This window comes from Pseudopipra pipra, unplaced genomic scaffold (genome assembly GCF_036250125.1).
Source record: "Pseudopipra pipra isolate bDixPip1 unplaced genomic scaffold, bDixPip1.hap1 HAP1_SCAFFOLD_541, whole genome shotgun sequence".
In the NCBI taxonomy this organism is placed as follows: domain Eukaryota; kingdom Metazoa; phylum Chordata; class Aves; order Passeriformes; family Pipridae; genus Pseudopipra; species Pseudopipra pipra.
In genome coordinates, this window is record NW_026991026.1 from 1 (window position 1) to 10,276 (window position 10,276).

Genomic DNA, 10,276 nt, shown 5'->3' on the forward strand with positions numbered 1-10,276 from the left:
TATAATTTAACCATTCCCTATGGTGAATAAGATTTCCACAGTATTAACAGGAGGCCTTGACTCACCTGCTATTAAAATATTTATATTTAATTGGTTGCCCTAAAGAAAGGAATATTTTTATTCAGGAGTAGAAACTTCCATTTTTCAAATTCAGCTGTACCCCTAAATTCTTCGTGCATTTTGAAAAATTTTGCCTAGAAGTTCAAAGGGAAGGAAAAACCATGACAAAACTCTTATTTCAGTTTTTGTGAGTTTTCCCCATCTCTTTCCAACTGAATTGCAGAATGTTGTGTATTTTTTAAAGTAAGATTGTAAGAACAGTAATAATACGAAAACCAAATTCCAACCAGTAGTGCATTTCTGTTGTAATACTTGGTCTTCTAAGGGAATACCTGTTTTACCACTGATCCTAAACCTTTACTGGTTCATGATCTCTTGTGCTGCAGTCACTGAACTGAAAGAAACACCAAATTTTGTTTTCCTTGTTGGCCACAGTTTTAACTTTCTAATTTCTTGTGGCAGTGTGCAACAGCAGAGGACTTCATGGGCATTGTGTTGGCTGATAATTAAGCAGCTGATATGAAGCAGCTGGACAGTTCAGCAATCCCAGAATAACTTCTGGATTGATGATATGCATTGTTAATATATACCATATTGATTTTAAAAGATGTTGTTAGTGGACATATGTTGGAAAAGTACTTTGAAATGCTTGAAATAAAAATGCTATGAAACTCCAGAATAAAAGGATAATTTTGTGTAACAGTAATAGGCGAGAGAATAAATAATAGAGGATTAAAATTACCAATAGTGCTTAAATAGTTCAGCGTGTAATGGTTGTATCAAATGTGAATGACACTTTGAACCTTAATGCTGATGAAAGCCAAGGTATTTTTTATAATGAAAACCCCATAAGAAATTAACATTTTTTTGCTATGTGGTTCTTTGTTATACTGCAATCTTACTCAGAAATCTAATAATGAGAAGCATAAAGGACAGAATTAATTAGGTGTTCCCATCTATGGCCTCATCTATTCAGAAATGTTTTCTTTGCTGTGCTTTCCAGTGTTTTATCAAATTTAGCCTTAAATAACTTTCCTTTCTGTGGGAAAATATATTCTACTTTATATAGTGTTGCTGTTCAGAAATGTTTTCTGATGCTCAGCTTATGCCACTCTCTTCCCTGAGTTCATCCCACTTTTTAATTCATGCCCCTTAGAGTCAAGATGTTTAATTCCTCTCCCTCCTCTGTGATTTACACTATTGTCATATTTCTCAAGCGCAGTCATCCAGCCAGGCCACCTTATGTAGTTATTTTGGTATTTTTTCTGCCCTGTTTTAGAGGATGTTGAAATTTTTAACTTAGGAAGCATATTTAGTGTAAAACAAGGATTGATATTTTGTTTAAGAGCAACTGAGAGTCTCTTTGTAGCCAGCCCTGTATCTTTTTTCTTGACTTGTGATTTCTGGTTTGTCAGGTTGGTTACAAATAGTACTGCCAATCACGATTGCATCCAAGGTATTTTGCTAGAGCAAAGTTCCTTCTTCTCTTGAGTTTATTTTTTGTCATATGTAAATGTGCATGTGAATATGCATAAAAGTGTGTGTAAGTGTGTATACAAGCATGCACGCAGTCATGTTGTGGTGGTAAAGGCTATGCCTTCATCCCAGATTCTCCGTGGTTCAGCGCTGGGGATTGGTGCACAGCTAGCACAGTGCTCTGAGTTTTTTTTTTCCGATTACCCGGTCCCCATGTCTCAGGTATACGAAATCAAAGACATCCTGCTGCTTGGGTGCATCCCAGTTCTTCTGCTCTCTGGATTATGGGCATGGGTTTTCTTCTCAGGCGATACCAGGAGCTAGCTCTACTCAGGTCAGGGACTACTGCTTAAGTCCTTCCCTGAAAATCCACTTCACTAACCATTTTCTTATAAATACTTCTTGTGTAATTATTTGCTAGAAGCAATTCCTGGATTAAAGTATCAGTAGGTGTGGAAGTATCATGTAGCTGTAAAGTAGTGTGGAGCTGATATAAGAAAACATGTTATCCAAGGTAAGGTAGAAGTAGAAAGTTCTTGTATAATGTATTGAAAAGGTGCTGTTGGGGAAAGGTATGACCTCTGATAACGGGACATGTGGAAGAAACTAATGTTTTTAATGTTTTTAGGGAAAGAAAAATTAAGCAAAATTTTGCTTTACAATGGATGTGTAAATCATCAAGGATTAAGTGTATTGTAAGTAGGCTATCTATTTAGTTTTTCTGACTGTGGGACATGGGGAGGGGGAATGATTTTCCACTTGTAACACATTTTCATTTTATATGATGCTGTGCATCCATATGACTTTTTGTTCTGGTAACTTGGACTTTTAGTCCAGCTAAAAAAACAACAGTTTGAATAGGAAGCTGAAACAAATTTTTTTCTGGGGAGGAAAGAAAACTATGGAGCAATGTTTTAGTTGAAATGAGGAAAACAATGTAGCCATATTAGGAATTGTAGTAATGGTAGAGTTTAAAATACTTACTTTTGCCTGATCTTTGACATTTTTATTTTTTGTCTTGTGTCACTATCAGTTTTATGTCCTCAGAGCTCTGGCCACGTGTGACAGTGCATTAGGGACATATTCCTATATATATCACGTTTCTGATGCATTTGTAAGATCAGCTGAATTGTCAATATTTCCTTACATGCCTTCACACTTCTAGATAGAACTTCCTTTTTATTTTATTTCTGTTTCTGGTTTTTATATCTGTGTAATCTGGGGTGACTGTGTCAAAATTTTTCTTTCAGACAGTCCTTGAAGAGAAGAAACAAAGCACTGACTAAAGCTAACAGAGCTGAGGGAAGATTATCTGTGCTTGCAGGTAAATAATAAATTTAGCTTTCTGAATCTCTTTGCCACAAACAGTGCTAGCCTTTTTAGTTAGTAACAAGTTTTCAGTCCTTCTACATTTTAATTAATAATTGAATTTTAATTTATTTAATAATTAAAAATATTTCTTCATCTTCACCAGCTGCTAAAGACAGGTATGCTGGCTATCTAAAGTTGCTTTCCATATAGAATTGATGCATTTCTTTAGTCCTAATACAAAACCAAAGAAACTTTTGAGACTTGAGACATAAAGATAGAACAATAATAACAATAGATAGATAAATAGGTAGAAGATGATAATCTTCCAAAGAAGAAATTCAGAAGGACAAATTCTATTATCCTTATAGCAGAGTATTTCCATATCTTTGAATATAATCCCTTTGAAATCTGCCAAACCACCTAGGCAATAAGTTACTGTTCAGCGTGTGAAGAGGTGGCAGAATTAGGTTCTCCTTACTTACAAACCAGTTATAATTGATGCAGGTCAGAATTCAGCATAGGATGCTCTGGTGAATGGTGAGGGAGCTCAGGGAGCTCTTGGGAGAGGCAATAGTTATGTTTTTACAAATCTCTCAGCCTTCCAGTCTGTTACATCCCTGGCCCCATGGCAGAATAAGCTAAAGGCGGTGTGTGTTTGTGTCTCTTTATAAAGTTTTGTGTGTTACCTCAAAATGAGAATGTGTGGCAGTTTAGACAGGGATGCAGGCCTATGAAGTGGAGCTGTCAACTTTCCAATAGGAATGGGTTTACATTCTGCTGAAAGGTGGGAAAGGGGGAAAAAATAGTTTAAAATACCAAATACTGTTCTGGGAATATTTTTGAGAGCCCAGGTCTCTGTCTGGAGACCTGAATTAAGTATCTCCCTGGTCTACTATTCTGAAGCATACCTATTTCAGGTATGCTTTGTAGCCTAGTGTTGGTTTTGCCCAGGATCAGACTGTGGGGTTTTTCTGTTTGTTTAGTTTTTGTTTGTTTGTTTGTTTTTGTTGTTGTTTTTTCCTGGCACTGTACATGCGTTGTTTCTTTTAATTCATTTTTATGCAGGTGCTTTTCATTGTTATTTAACTTCTTCCTTTTTTTGAAAATGATTCCTGGTGAAGTATGTGTGCTCCACCTAAAATGGAGAAAAACAGATAAACAGAGTAAATATTGGGTCTTCACAGAGATTTAATGGTGCTTCATTTAATTTTTTTGTGTGTGTATGATTTCAGAATTGGTTTCACTTTGAAGAAACCGTTCAAGACCTTTGTTAAGAGTATTCTTACTTTTGAGACTTTTAACATAACTTTTTTCATTGCTTTCTTATCTATTTTAGATTTTTAATGTAGCTTTTTTCCCAACATTTGTTTTAACTTTGATTTTATTATACTAATTACTCTCACTGTGAAAATTACATAGTGCATTACACCAGCTCTTCCAGTGGGAAGATAATATTGTAAAATGGACAGATATGGTATTGTACATGTAAAATTAATAGATATTGAAGATGTAACTAAATATTGACTCTATATAGGTTTGATGAACTTAGGAAAGCTGCTTGCTTCTTTTATGTTGGCACCCTAACTTCATCAAGTTTTATGAAAGAATGTTGTTCTGAACAGATAGAGAGATTAAAGGTTAACTTTTCCTGTTTTCCCTTCTGTCCCTCTCCATCCATGCACAGACTGTGGTTGTTATTCCACCCCCCACTTTCACTCACAACATATCTTATTCTAATAGTGCCATTTTTTCACTGTTTTCTTTTGGTCGGTTGTATGGTTAATATAATATTCATTCTACAAACAGAAACTCTGCCAGATAGATTTGAACTAAGTATGCGGTAACACCGTGTTTATTCTAGTAACTGTTGTTATTTAAATTGTTCTTTTTAAAATAAACTTAAGAGATATTGCAGGTTCTACCAAATCCTATTTTCTCACGTGATATTAGGAGTTCGTTTGACCCCAGTGTCCCCTGACTACTCTCACTCCAAACCCTGAGTGGCAGAGCCTGCTGGGCCTGTATGGAATATGATCTTTCAGCATGTGGCAAATTGCAATTCTACAGATGGTTTTAAAGAAAAAAGTAATAACAATTATTATGTTTTAATTTTTATTCTCTCAGTATGTAACGGACGTGGAGTTAAGTGAAGATTGTTTTATCATATGTGACCTTGAGCTATAGTAGGATCTTATTCTTCATTAATAATAAAGATTTGATTCTTTCACGTTGTTATTTTCTCTTCTTCCCTGACTTGTATGGCTTCTTTTGCCTGGTCAATGTGTGTATCTTGGCTTAAAATGCAAGATGAGGGGATGTTGCCTTTGTTATCTAAAGACGGATGGAGAAACACTTCTGTGTGCCATAGTCTGAGAGGTGTATCCCAAGCTCTGTCTTAGGTTTTCTTTCATTGAGGCTTGCTCTGGAGGGAAGTGCGACTTGCAGATGTCTGCTGTCACAGAGAGGTTCTCTGATATAAATAAAAGACATGGCTTTCTCAAGGCTTTTCAAAGGTTTTCTTTTGTTCTTTGTGCTGGGTTTTGTGTGGTATATTGACATTATATGTCTAAGTATATCAATATTAGAAAGCCTTATAGGAGGTGATACACAGTAATATTAAAGATGTTAAAACATTAAGCTGCTCGGGAGCCCCTTGTCCTAGGATGCTGTGAGTCATGAACTGAAATATATCCTATTTTCTAGCATTAATGGCAAAGAAAGAAGTTAGTGATACTAGTCTTGTTCTTTTTAGTGTAACACTCTCAAACTTTTTTTTTTTTTAATCTGGTGGTAGCAGGACTGGATGGAGACACAATTTAAATCTATATTTTAAACCATGCTTGCCTTGCTTTGCTTGCTACAGAATATTTTGGAACTACTTTTTCTTAAAAAGTTATAGGAGATGTCAGCACCTCCTGAAGATTATAAAGACAGTCGTGTTCAGATGTAATCAAATAGAGTGTTAGAAGGTAGTCTGCCTGAATACTTATGAATTAATCCTGGCTGTAAACTTTTACCAGAACTGGAGAACAGTTGTATCAGGAAATTAGACCAGGATTAAGCAAATGCTTTTTGAAATTTGACTTGTATTTATTTGAATAGGCAGAACTTTAAATTGAACATTTTTAATAATAAAATTTATCATCAATATTTATCAGCAGCACTGTTTATAATTCAGTGTCAGTTGTTGCAGTTGAAGTGTTTTTAAGGAAAAAGACTACTTTTTTTTATCCTTAGGCTTTAAACATAATTAATGCATTTATTTAGCTACAGTTACAGAAAATGTTTCATAATATAAGTAGAATATTCATATATCAGGTCTTCTGTCTTTTGGTAACCTATATACATTCATAACTGTAGAATATGCAAAGTAAAATTTTTAAGCTTGTTAATGGAGGTTGCCTAGGTAGTTAATTCTTGTGTGTCTTCTTGGGTATGCTTGTCCTTAAAAAAGCAAAGTTAAGTCTTTCATCTTGCAGCTCAGCACACTAAGGAGGCAGCACACAGGCTTGAAATGTCATGTGGGATTTAGAAGAAGAAATGCAGTATCCATTCACTTGTGGTAAATCTTAGTGCTGGAATCAAGGAAATAACAGCAAAGTGTTTAAAAAAATGTGTGATTATAGTAAATAAGTTTACTAAAAAGACCACAGTAAAGGAAACCAAACTGAAAATGTTTAGTAGTGCAATCTTACTTCATTTTTGTTTTACCTTCTGAAATTTGTATTGCTGTGAGACCAACTGTATTGAGACAGATACTGTGATTGTGTGAGACTTGCTGGCAGAGCTGTCTGTATTGTTTGCAAATTTTGCTGTTCGTGTAGGTCCAGCATTTTGTGTTGGTTAAATGGATTGGAATGAACTGTGTCATTTAGAAACTGATGTGGTGAGTTGTTTGGTTTTTTTTTTCTTTTTCAACATGCAAGTCAATACAACACTCTGTGTAGGCTATCTGCTTTTCCCTATACTTTTGTTTTATTTTTTTCATGCTTTATTTTTCTTTGAAACTCATGTGATTGGGGATTGAATATACAGAGTTTCTAGACAGATTTTCTTTGCTGTAACATAGTATATATTTGCAATTCTAGTCTCAGACTTTGGGTTAATAGGTCTTGAGAGATCAAGGGGTCTTCTGCTTCTAGACCTCATTAGCTGTAAGGGAACACAACAGCCTAAATCACTAGCAAAAGATGGAAGAATAAAAAAAACCTGGTTGTTGATTTCTGTTTCGCTCAGTCAATAGGAAAGAGCTCCAGAGATAGGCAATCATAAATAAATAGAGTTTTTTGCATTATCTAAAAAAAGTGTTGGAGTAAATAGAATTTACTTCTTAGTAAAAGTTGGAGGTCCCATTTGCACATTTCAGAGATAGTGGGCTCTTATGGAGAGTGAGCTGACAGTAGAGTTTTAAAGGAGAAGAAAGTCTCTTTTCTTCTTTCAAGAGTGGTAAATTTATAGGACTCACTTTCTACTCACAGCATCTTAAACTATAATAATCCATGTTATCCTGCAGCTGTGCCTGTACTCAGTCAAGAGCTGAGTCTAGAACCATTTCTTACATGTCTTGACCCAGTAAAAAAGCCCTGCTAATGTTGTTTTTAATTGGATGCCTGAAAGTGGCTCTGCTGGCAAAGTGAAGGAGAAGAAAGATAGTAGGGATTTCAGTCACCATTTTCTGACATGTGTCTCTTTATTCTCTGACAGGGGTTGAGTGAGAAGGAATCAAGCAGACTGGGGAATCATTTCACATCCCAATTTAGGATTTTAGGGCTCCATGAGGGATGTTTTTCCATTGCATGGGAGTAAAATCCTGCAGCTGACTCCCTGGTCATGAAGGCATAGCTGTCCAGGGCTTCTGAGCAGCTACAGCAAAGGAGGCCTAAGGTGTGGTAATAAAAGTTGTACTAATATCATTCCTTTTCCATTGTTTTTAGTATGTTTCTCTAACATGAAGTAGAAGGAGGTGCTAAGAGCAGACCTCTTTGGTTATATCTACAAAACTTTTTGAACTTGGATGCCATGGATTTGATAAAAAAAAAAGGCCTTTTCCAACAAGAAATGCACTCATTCTTTATTTCTTTTGACTTTAGATGACACCAGTTTATCTTTCTGTTAATCTTCAAAAACCTTATAAATTTAGTGCCCTATTTCCAGTATATTGGAAGTATTCCAGTATATTTCCATGCTCAGATATGGCAATATATTGTTGCAGGGGTGAGCAATGTGACACATAAATAAATTTATAATGAAGATAAACCTGTATAGGAAAGAAATAGTTGGAATCTTTTAAAGCTATTGATGTAACAATAATAATAGTAGTCTGTTTTCCTTCAAAACCTGGAGTAGCCTCTAATACACCTTTATGGAAAAAGTTAGTTTATTGTATGTAATGTAGTCAACTGTCAAATTATTAATTTAAAATTCAGATCTGAGGGGAAATTCAAAATCTGTAGACTCATATGGAGTCCTCTTCACTTTCACACTGCTGGAGTGCTTTTTGATGAAGACAAAAGAGGATGGAGTAGCAACTAGCTGTATGGAACTGATCCATGGTTCATTGCATTAAATTGCAATTTTTTTCATTAACTTTGATCATCCTTGGATTGAACCTGTATGCATATGATTTAATTAGTAGCAAGCTCAGGAAATGCTGGTATGTTGGCTTTTCTAGTTTCTTGCCTACTGAGATGATAATTGCATAAACCAATATATTTGTATGTCTATGATATGGGAAGTGCAGAAGTACCCACAGTTTGCTTTCCTAGAGGTGGACCTCCACCTTAAAGTTAGACACTTTATGCTAAACCTCTTTTTCTTTCTAATTATAACACCAAATCTGATCATCTTATGTTACACATAAAACAGGTCTATTTCTATGTCATTATGCTGAAAAAATGAGCAGATTGTAACTTTATTGTATGTCTGATTTTGAAACACATCAAAAAACACCCTACCCTTATGTTTAACCTTCTAATATATTTAACTCTTGATAGACTGATTTCACCTGAGAGAAAAAAGGAGATTCTTTTAATGTCAAATGTTTAGTTATCCAATAGAGTATATTTTCATCATGAATCACATTGAAGGTATTAATGCTGTTATTTTATTTTAGTTTAGTTTAAATTATGTAAAGCAATGTAGCTTCATGTTGGGATGTGCCTTTACATTTATGTGAGTTTGGGGGGCAACCAAAGGAAACCTCTCTCCATAAGGGCAAGTTTGTAGACAAGACTCTGAAGCATTTGAAATGTTTTTACCCTGAATCAGATTTCTATCACGTTATTCCTTGCTTTATTGTACCTTATTAGGTGAGCTGCCCCAATGCCTTACCTGTGGCAATTAATGAAGTTAAAGTATTTTTTGGGGTAAGGGAGGAAGGGTGGTGGGAGCTGGCTGGGGGTGTTGACACTGGATGCAGAGATTGCAGTGTAGATATGTCTTGTTTGTTTTGCAAATATTGGCAGACCCAGTTGTGAGTCTGAATGATTTACAGTCTAAAGGTTTATGAAAGCCACTAGGCTTCTTATGTATTAGTAGCATAAATAGGAAAAGTAGGTATAAAAATCAGGGGAGAAAGTGGGGTGGTAGCTTGTAAGCCTTTCTCATTTTAGCAGGTGTATAACTAGACATAAATCTGTCACTTGGGTTTACTTATGCTTTGGATAGTTTGCACCCAATTTTAGCGCAATAAATAGGGATTCTCTAAGATGTCAGTTATATGCCTGTCAATGAAAGCTAACCTAAAAAACTTAGATCTGTGTCAAAAAATATTAAAAAGAACCTCAACTTTTTTTCCTCAGGAGTGTGTAAGACCTACCGAAGCAGCATTAAATACTATACCAACAAGATTCTAAGGGTTTAGGTGGTATTTTCTCTACTGCTTTACAAGAAGAAAGGTTTCATAGTGACTGCAACACAGCACAGAACATATGCTCCTTTTGAGGCAGACATTACCTTCTTGAGTAAGCGTGACATATGCTTAGACCATGCTGATGGGTGATTGCATATCATCTACAATGATTTTAGGGCATATGTATTACAAGGATATTTATATGCTTTAGGGAGTGATCCAGACCACAGAAAATGAATTAAGTGGTGATCTAAGTTGTTTTTTTTTTTTTTTGTACCTAACTGCTGCTCGATGACCTTGTATTGCTACTTCTGCATTTGCAGTTGAGAAGGGATGTAGGTAAGCAAATGATTTTTCTCACTTGCCTTTTTCAATCTAAAAATTAGTAACTCCTTTTAGGAGAACAATATTTTTAAGGTACACATCTGAGAAACAGGTGTATGAAAATGCGGTTTCAAACAGAAATAAAAGCAGAAAAATATCGTTTAATATATTAATGTATTGTGAAGCAAGATATCCTATCTTGCTTGTTATATATCTTGAGACAGCATAGGTAAAAGATAACTGTTGTTATTGTAC

General features: G+C 35.2%; 1 long non-coding RNA gene across 2 annotated transcripts; it reads left to right on the forward strand.

Annotated features, from left to right (window-relative positions):
• Positions 1–453: 453 nt before the first annotated feature.
• LOC135408640 (uncharacterized) lies at positions 454–10,048 on the forward strand. 2 transcript variants are annotated; one of them, XR_010427743.1, is made up of 3 exons: positions 454–2,231; positions 2,787–2,860; positions 10,021–10,048. It is a non-coding gene; the product is annotated as an uncharacterized LOC135408640 (long non-coding RNA). The 2 variants fall into 2 exon arrangements; XR_010427742.1 differs by lacking the exon at positions 10,021–10,048 and adding an exon at positions 4,798–5,074.
• The last annotated feature ends 228 nt before the right edge of the window (positions 10,049–10,276 follow it).